The following is a 6,396-nucleotide window of genomic DNA, read 5'->3' as shown; positions in this document are numbered from 1 at the left end:
CATCCTAAAAGAATAGTGCATGTTCTGACTTCTTGTATGGGCTGAAATTACTAGCGTGCACTGAAGCTGCTGGTGTGTTCTCTTGAAGCAGAAGCTGGTGATTCTTAGCGTGCAAATTTTCAGCAAGGTGTAGAGATGTTTCTGCATTAGATCTTGTGTCTCTCTTGGGGACACATCTTGCTACATCAGGAGGACTGTGCTTTAGACTTTTCCTTACTTTGGTGCCAAAAACAGCACAGCTCTTTGTCTTTAGAAGCGCTCAGCTAATTATTAAGCATGTATCAGTAAAAGGAATGTTTTGCCTCCTCTTTTTTCCTTTATTGTTGTTTTGCCTTTTGTATTTCCTTTTCTGTTGTTCAGTTCTGTACTTTCTTCCCAGGAAAATGCTATGCTGACTTACTCCCTGCTGCCTGTAGAGGGGTTCAGGCTCGCTCTCAGTTTTTGGGCTCTGCTTAGCAGTAGAAGTTGGAAAGAGGAATCCAAATTCTCAGTGTAGCGACAGTCTGTGGAAGAATCAGCAGCTGGAGACATTTTTTGTGAAAGGGAGCGTTTTCTTCGCCCTTTGAAAAACGAGCTGTAGTGTTTCTAGACAGACTCGTCTTGAGGTGAAAAGCAAAGACAAAAACCGGGATGTGTGTTACCTGGGAACTCCTTTGTGTTTTGTTAAACGTTCTTTGTGAGATTCTTTTTGGCCTGCACTTCTCTGGCAGTAACTGACTTCCTCTGTTGGGAGAGGAAGATAATACTGAATCTAAAACCACTTTTGTGGTCTACCACAAAGTCTCCATCTGCTAAAATGTTGTAAAGCAAGAACTGTCACATATGGGTTTGTAAAATTCAAGTCTATGGCACTAATACAAAACTCTCTTATTCTTTTCTAGCTGGTTCCAGGAGGAGAAGGACCTGAAGTATAAATTGATGCAGTTGTCATCTATGAAGATGTGTCATATATATATATATATATATATATGTCTAATGTAAGTAGAGCTCTTGGGGTGTGGGTGTGGGTGGTTTTGGGTCTGGTTGTTTGTTTCTTTGTTTTGTTTACACACTCTTGCCATTGACATTTGGTAAAAGACAAGGATTTCCCCTTAGGGAAGGGTGCATTGCTGATGGTAACGCTGACTTTGTCATAAAGACACACTAGTCTGTTTGGAATAAAAGGCTCTCTTTTTGTTAATTCCTGTGTTCTCTTACACAAGTGCACAAGTTAGTTTTCTAAATGGTTGATGGCAAAGTAATAGTTGTGTTTCTGCTGCTGTCAGTCTTCAGTTTTTCTCCATCTGTTCCGTTTGTTGATGGCCCAAGTCTGTATAACCTACAGGTCGTGAGCCCAGAGATTGCTGTTCTTTGGAGTACAGGCAGGTACTAAGCTGGATCAGTTGTTTAAACACTGCTTCAGGCTGTGTCGCCAGAAACCAGGGGGTAGCGCGCTGGAGAGTTCTGAAAGCTTCTGTTTGGTACTCAGCAGCCTTTGGTTCTGCTGGGCTTGAGGTTCATCTCCCTTGGACTTTGTTTGCCTGGTTGATACGCTTTCTCACAGTAAAGCTACTCTAAGGGTATTTGGCAAGCGAGGACAGGCAGACCAGACCTACTCATGTTCAGGGGGTAAAACACCAAAAAGCCAGCCTGAAGAAAAGGCTGGTTTTAAACTCCTCCTTGGCGTCAGCAGTGGCTCCGCTCGCTTTCACCACCAAGCGGTGTTGCGGGCACTGCCATCGTGCGCTGCCCGTGTCTCCCTGCCCGTGCTGCCTGCGGAGTACGGCATTGTCCTCTTAGAGTCGACACTCTTTTGCCTGCATCAGTTCTCTGTGATAGAAAAACTTGAGAGATGCTGGGAGCCACTCTTTGGGTCAAGTAAGGAATTGCTGGTTTTATTTTGTTATGATGGGCAAAAAATAACTTGATTCCAAATCATGTCCGCTGCAGCTTATCCTTCCACAATACACTGCTCAGCTAATTTCTGTGTGTAAATGGCTTTGGAGAGGAATCACAGGTGCCTGCTGTTCCCACAGGGACAGGCAGGGGACAGCGCGGGCTCACAGGGACAGGACATGCTTTGCCTTCCTGTCATCAGAAAAAGAAAGGAAAGTTGAAGAAGGGGGTTGGGATTAACAGGAGGTTGCTGTACTAGATCCTGGTTTTGCCTTGCTTTGTCTGACAGAAACGCTGCCTTCTGCTAGCTGGGTCTTAGCCCAAAACACTGTGACAGCTTCTTGTTTGAGCCTATTAAAGGGGAGAGGGACGGCCTCCCCTCTGCCAAGGAGTGTGCGACTAATGCCTCGCTTGTTCTGAATAGATGATCTGCAGTTGGCACGTTTAGATTGCGTGGTGACAGTCTATCCATTGACTTCCTAAATATCATTTCTGTCCCTGTTTCCTTCTCCAGCTTTTTTGAATACATCAGTTAAAAAAATTGATTAAACTTACATTGGATTGGAACATCATTTGTTGGTTTTGGCTGCAAACACTTTAATTGCTAGATACAAGTCGCCTTTTCATCAGAATACTGAAAGCATTTCTGTGTGGTACGGTTGTGCTGGGGTTTTTTCGAATAAGATTATGTACATGTTCCAGTGTGTGCACCTAATTTCTCCTTCATCCAGTATTTTGCAAACAGTCTTAAACTGAGGAGAGGTTTCATGCTTGGGAGAGAAAACAAGTAGATCTTGACTCCAAAGCAACTTTTCAAAGGGAAAGGTGAACTACTTTGTTTCTTTTTGGATTTGTATTCAGACAGCAAAAACATCTTGTTCTCTCAGGATTGTGTTCTCTCTGGGAAAAAGCCCTTGGTATTGCCTGACTTCCTCCTTCTCTGGTTGGCTTGTTTGGTGTTTTTTGGTGGTTTTTTTTCACTCCCTCCAGAGGAAGGGCTAAAACTTATCTTTTAGGAAGGCATTTTAATTCACGACTCTGCAGACGTCACTCTAAAAACAGTTCCTCTGCATCCAAGCGCTGCTAATCCTTTATAATATGAAAGGAAAGATTTTTAGCCTTCAGCTGAGAATACAAAGTATTCCCGATGGGTCTGGTTTGCTTTGCATTCGGTATTCCTGTAGCCTGTTGCTTTGGAAGTGCAGGTAATAAGCTTTTCAGTTGAGTAAACGAGTGCTGGTGGTTTTTTATTTTCCTTCCCCTAGAAATCGAGTGCTTAATCATCCTGCGCTGTCCTGTAGAAGTTGTGGATGCTCTGCTGTTCTCCAGAATGCCACTTAGGCTGCCACTGCAAGTAGGTCATTGAAAATAACCACCTTAGGCTTTAAAAATATGGAAAAGTTAACAGTGCTTAAAGATTAGAGCAGAGCAGCCGTCAGGTTAAAATCACTTCATGCTTATGACATGCACAGTGATGGTTCCTTTCAGGTTTTTGGGTTGGGTTTTTAATGTTTTTTTTTCTTTTAACATGGCACTGGTTGCAGTGATCTTTAGTTTACTACATTGCTTGCTGCCTTAGTATGGACATGGTTCCTTTCTGCCTGCTATTTCAATTTACTGGCAGACGTACTTATGAGAGCTGTTCGGCATTGTGGAGTGTATGTACATGTATATATGTGTGTGTGAATGTGCATGAAAAAGAGACTCAGAGTGCCCTCCCCACATCCTTATTTTTTCCTGACCTGTACTTCAGCGTTAGCAAGATTTTAAACTGACCCAAGTATTGCTGTTGCAAATGTTTCCATGTTTGTCTAACTGTGGTGATGAAATAAATTTTAAAAATAATCAAAGCACTAAATGTTTTATTGCTTGCCCTAGAATTATAGAGGCTTTCCCTGTCTAATATCTATTCCTTTTTTCAGGATTCGCTGCATATTTTTACCATGTGAAATGAAAAGAGATTTCTGGCTTACTGTTGGCTTTTAATAGATAATTTTTCCTTGGGGAGTTGCCCAGCAATTAAATCATAGAGTTTGGAATTCAACTGATGGACATTTTGCATGTCTGTGTTCAAATATTGATGCCTGCAAGCCATCATGCAGTTCATGTTCATAACTTCACGGATACTTAAAAGTAGTCTTATTTTTTAATAGCGCTTAATCTTATTCTCTTTGGCAAGAACAAGCAAGGCCGCCTGGTTTTGTAGTACTTGCAGCTTTCCCCTATGGTCAGACTTTAAAAAGGGGAAAACCTGTCTCGAATACACAAACACGATGGTACTCTGAGCTGTGGTCAATATGTGGGCCCCGCTGGTGGCAGGTACGTTGTGCAGAGGCTGACATCCTGCACACCCTGTGCGTCAGCGGCCCAGTTGCAGAGGCCTTGGTGCAGGTGCTGCAGCCTGACCTTGGGGAACGTGCAGCACCTCTGGTCCGTGGCGTCATCAATATCATTGCGGACCGGTGCAGCCAGGAGGCCCAGGGGCTGCAGCGCTCCCGTGCTGTGAGGGAGGAGGATGACAGCTCTGTGGCTGGCCCCAGCTCCACCAGCCCCAGACCGACCAGTTCCCGGTGGGGGGCTCTCCCCTCCCCCCTGTCATCCTCCAGCAGCTCTGCAGGCTCCGACAGAGAGGAGGAGGCCGCACCTCTGAGGCCACCACTTGTGGGGGTCCCAGCTTCCCCCCATCCTCTCCTGTCCCGGCAGAGCAGGAGCAGCCCCAGGAGGATCCGGGGCAGGCAGCAGTGGCAGGTCCCTCTGCCCACGGCTGCAGCGGCAGCCCTTCTGCTCCCAGCCATGGCAGGGACGGCTCAACTGGGGTGTCCCTGCGCCCCCTGAAGAAGAAGACCCTCAGCTCCCAGGACTCTCCCCAGCCCTGCAAGAGGCTGCCCTGCCGGCGTCACCAGCAGCCCTCTGCTCCCAGCTGTGTCGGGGCTGACTCAACTGAGGGGTCCCAGCGCCCCCAAAGAGGGGGACCCCCGATGCCCACGACCCTCCCCAGCCCTGCAAGAGGCCGCACCGCCAGCAGCACTAGCAGGGCTGCCGCAAGTCTTTATTCAATCAATAAACTGCTATTTCTCTGACCCCATCTCTGGGTGCTGCTTTCTCCCCCGTCTCCCGGTGCCTTTTCTTCTCCCCTGCACCCCACCGTGGTGGCCTCCGCCTGCTGGGGGGCACGGCCATGGGCCCCCGGAGCCCCAGGCCCATGTGTGCGGTGCCTCCTCCCGCAGAAAATCCTGCTGCAGCCGCCCACCTGTCACGCAGCAGATGCCGAGGGCAGAGCGGGCAGGAGGGGAAGCTGCTTTTGCCGCAGGTCCAAAGGGGACCGGAAAATTGCTGTCAAAGTCAAATCTGTGAGGCAGAATATATATGTCATGGGTTACAGGGGTTACTTTATGTTCTGATCTCTGGGGGTAGGAAGCAGCATACATGAGGCAGTTTGTAAGAACTCTGCAAGGACCTGGCACAAGTTCCCATTTCCTCCATAGAGAGCCCTGATTCAGTGAACATACCTATTTTGTCAGAATTTCCACCTGAGAAATACTCCCCGCTGCTGACGCGGAAGTCCCGGACACAACTTATACGACCAGTGTGATCAAGTTAATGCCACTTTATTAAAGGATACATAGCAATTTATAGACTACCATAAAGTACACGCGCAGCTACTTGATTGCTAATAGGCTAAAGCTACTTGTCCACGCACCCTTGTGCCCTCTATGATTGGTCCCATTGTAGTGTGAACGTGCCCCTCTCCTACTAGGCAAACGTCTTGTTTCTCAGCAGTCCAGCTGCCTTATCTCTTTGCTACGCATGCAGTTTCTCAGTCCTTTGGCCTCGCAGGTGTTCTTCACAACAGCTACAGCCTGTTGTTACAGTGAGGCCACTCGGTCTGGATCACTCAGAATGTGCCCGTTGTTTTCCAGCCATTCCACACCCTGTCTTGAATGCTGTTGGCCTGCAGAGCTGCCCGAAACGGAACAGTCTCGTTTCAGTTTCTAATCAACGCACAGACATGCAGATGGGTACGTAGTGCAGGTGGGATGGTTCCACTGTGTCACGGTCCACTCGGTGGACTTGTGATGGTTCGTTTGCTACGATCTCAAAAGTGCAAAATTAAGGTGACCAACACCAAAGGGGATAGCAGTAATAAAACAGTGAAACTTTATTGTGTTGCCTGTGAAGCGGCACGCGATAGAGATGGATGAAAGAGAGGAGAGAAGTAAAGTCAAGTTTTAGAGCGAGGAGGGAGAGAGAGGTTATAGCTACCACCGCTGATCTCACGACATTCTAACAGTCCCGGGTCCAGCTGATGCTGCGTTGTCGATCGTCGTGGTCCTTGGTGGGGAAGCTTCCAGTTTTCGTTGTCCAGAAGTCATCCTTTTGTGCTCACTAACACACCTTGCTCCACCTCCGCCTCGGGGGTCTCCGCCCTTCTCGAGCGAGGCCATCGCACATGCGCAGGGAGGGGTGTCCGAGACGTGGTCAGTCTTGGAGGCGGGTAGCCTTCCACCAGGAGGTGTGTTA

General features: G+C 47.7%; 1 long non-coding RNA gene across 1 annotated transcript; it reads left to right on the top strand.

The window, feature by feature from the left end:
• Positions 1 to 503: 503 nt before the first annotated feature.
• Positions 504 to 4,953, top strand: LOC141973363 (uncharacterized). Its single transcript, XR_012635511.1, has 3 exons — positions 504 to 977; positions 3,141 to 3,229; positions 3,798 to 4,953. It is a non-coding gene; the product is annotated as an uncharacterized LOC141973363 (long non-coding RNA).
• The last annotated feature ends 1,443 nt before the right edge of the window (positions 4,954 to 6,396 follow it).

Source organism: Athene noctua, chromosome Z (assembly GCF_965140245.1).
Source record: "Athene noctua chromosome Z, bAthNoc1.hap1.1, whole genome shotgun sequence".
In the NCBI taxonomy this organism is placed as follows: domain Eukaryota; kingdom Metazoa; phylum Chordata; class Aves; order Strigiformes; family Strigidae; genus Athene; species Athene noctua.
The sequence above is the reverse complement of the archived record's forward strand: the minus strand, read 5'-3'. Positions and strand labels throughout refer to the sequence as shown.